Raw genomic sequence first — 3,198 nt, 5'->3', positions numbered from 1 at the left:
CACTGGGGGCAACTGAGGGAACTGGGGCTTCCCAAACCATGGGCACCCACTCGTGTGTGTGCTGCCACTAAAAGCTGTGCCTCTCCCTCCCCATGGAGACACAAAATTCCCAAATAGCTGAGAGTGGAACAATTTCCTGAAACAGCAGCTAGAGAGGATAAAACCAACAGCGACTGCAACAAGGTTCAGAGTCGAAATTGTTACACATGGAACAATTTCCAGGGAAAACCATCAATAAGGAACAAACCCCAGATATTTCCCCTAAGCACGTTCCCTCCACTAGTAGAACCTGACAGGGCCCTGGAACTTCCTTGCTCTGATGGCAAAAGTGGCCTTTAGGAGGCTCTGGATTCCCTTCTCCCCTGTCCCAAACCCCTCCTCTGCCCTGTTCCCCACACAAGGATCTCACAAGGTACTTGTGGGGGTTCCAGAGCCTCTTCCATTCCCAGGGCAGTCACGATCAGGCCATGGCACAGGACCAGGTGTCAGAGACAGGAAAAGTTTTATGTCTGGAAACATTTTGGAACAGCTGTGTTGCAAGGGTGGGTGAGGCCTTGCTTTTGCTGAGACTGGGCCCCAAATGTCTACCAGTCTGTCAGCCATGGCACTCTGGGGACAGTGTGATGCTCTGCCAAAGCCACCTCCTGAGTGACCAGGAGACCAGAAGTGCCACCTGGGGAGAGGGCCCTGGGTGGCCCAATTGGCTTAAAATAAAGAGCATGAGGTGGCCAAGTCTCGGAACCTCTCCTCTCTTGGGGTGTCTGTCGCATCCATGCTGGAACCCAGGAGTTGGTGTCTGGTTTAAATGAGAATTATCTGCCAAGGAAAGCAGGAACATGCCTGGAATGGAAAGGAGACCCATGCCTAAAACTTTTTTTAATTTCAAAGATGACGTTCCTTCCAGGCAAAAGTACAAGAAAAGGAATAACAGCTCTTTACTGGGAAATTGATAAATCAACACAGAACAAACAACACAAACCCAGAACTTTCCCTCCCGCTAGCGCTGTTGGTTTTTGTGGCAGTTAAAACCGCGGCCAGCAGGGGACACTGCAGGGAGCACTCCCGGCCAGCAGGGGGCGCCCCGCTCCAGCTCCATCCCCTCAGGGGCCATGGCGGCCTCGGACGGGAGGCAGGAGGGGAAATCGCTCCTTGTGCAAACTCAGGGGCACCAATTGGTGCCGGCACCACCATCGGCAGTGGGCAGAAGCCACCAAGGCAGCAGGTTGGATCATAGTGCCCACTGGCAGCGTGGCAGTGTCCCGGGGTCAGGCACACACCCTACCCAACACCCATGACCGCTCTCCATGATCCTGAATGGAAGGAAGGCAGCGCCTGACCACAGGCAGGTCTCAGGTCCACAGCAGCACCTCTGCTGGCTTTACACCACAATTCCTGCAAATCCTCAGCCTTTCCCTCAGATGAGGAGGGCAGGGATGGAGCAGCTTTGGGGACACCTGGAATCCACACAGAGTCACTCCCCACAGCCCCACCATGGCCATAGGGCAGAGCCCCTTCCCAGTATTTCCACATTTTTCACTTTTATCGGGCGGGCACATCCCAAACCCAAACATTTTTTCCATGAGGTTCCAGAAGGCTGCAGGTATTCTTCAAGAAGGAGGGTCCAGGTCAGGATGTTGAGCAGAATGTTGTGGATTGTGCAGTAGTTTTGTGGTTCTCTCCATCCCTTACAAAGAGGAACAAATGATCAATTGCCACATTTCCGGGCTGGTTCCCTCACAGCTGCCTCTCTCAGGGGAGGGTTTCGAGCCAGGCCTGCTCTGAAAACCATCAAAGGCCCTCCCAGAGCCACTGCTTGGGCTCCCTTTGGAGTTTGTGCTTCTTGCAGGGCTGGGCAAACCACAGGCAGGCCTTTTTCCCCTCACAGAATTCTCGCCTCTGCTGCAGGAGCTTCACAAATCCAAGACCCCTCAGAATCTCTTTTGGGTGACCCTCAGGTGCCGGCACCTTGTAGGGGCTGTGCTGGGCTCTGGATCACCCCAAAATCTGAGGCTCCCAGGGAAAGAGCTGAGACCCATGGGCCCACCCAGCCACTGCCCATCCCTAGCACCTCCATTCCCCTGGAAATCAAATCATGGGTACCCCATTTCTTATGTCTCCCCCTCTCTGGAACCCGTATCCCAGTACTCACATTCCCCAGGATCTCCATGGCTCAGGACACCTCATTCCCAAGGAACCCTCTGCTGTTCATCCCATCCCTAAAATTCCCTTCCTACAGGACCTTGATTTTCACAGGACCCCCATTCCCACAGGATCCCCCATTCCCCCAGCATCCCCATCCCATGACCCCAAATCCCTGGAACTCACGTTGCTCTGGCACTCCCATCCCTGAGACCCCTCAGCTGTGGGGACCCCCATTCCCAGTGACTCCCCCTCCTCAGCACCCCCATTCCCAGGGACCCCATCCCTGGGACACCCATTCCCCTGGACACACATCCCCACATCCCCAAACCCCCTGAGCCTCCCCCCACTCCTGGGAACCCCATGTCCCACTGTGTCCCACCCAGCCTTGTCCCATCCTGTCCCCACCCTGCCTACAGCCTGTCCCCAGCTTGTGGCCACCCTGATCCCAACCAGGTGTCACCTACGCATTAGGGTGACACCTGACCTCACTTCCTTCCCCTTTGCCAAAAGAGCCACCAGCCAGGGGACAGCCACCCCCAGGAGCGAGTGACAGCCAGTGCACATGGCTGGGGACACCGGGATGGCCGGGAAGGTGGCGCTGCTCCTCTGGGGTGAGTGCCCCGGGCAAGGTCCTGACATCCCGGGGATGGGGAGGGGAGGAGGCACAGGGGGACTGTGGGGTCCCCTGAGGTCCCCAATGCCAGCAGGGCATAGAGCCCAGTGTGACCAGAGTTTTGGAGTAGCTTTGGGGACAGAAACAGGAGACAGGAATGTGGGGACAGGGAGATGAAGATGTGGGGACAAAGATGAGGCAGAAGGAACCTTGGGGCTGGGGCAGCTGTGGGGACCATGACAGGAACACAGGAATGCAGGGACAGGGACAAGGGGACAAACACCATGTTGATGGGCCATGGGGACAGGTGCCATCAGAAATGGACCATGGGCACAGGGCCATGGGCATGTGGCTGTGGGGCTGGCAGGGGTCACCTGTGCCAGCACAGCATCTTCATGCCTGAGCAAGGGTTGGCTGCTGTATCATTGCCCTCGAGACATCTG

The sequence above is a fragment of the Melozone crissalis genome, unplaced genomic scaffold, assembly GCF_028551555.1.
Source record: "Melozone crissalis strain CALT ecotype California unplaced genomic scaffold, PUWL_Pcris_2 ptg000114l_1, whole genome shotgun sequence".
NCBI classification, from domain to species: domain Eukaryota; kingdom Metazoa; phylum Chordata; class Aves; order Passeriformes; family Passerellidae; genus Melozone; species Melozone crissalis.
The sequence above is the reverse complement of the archived record's forward strand: the minus strand, read 5'-3'. Positions refer to the sequence as shown.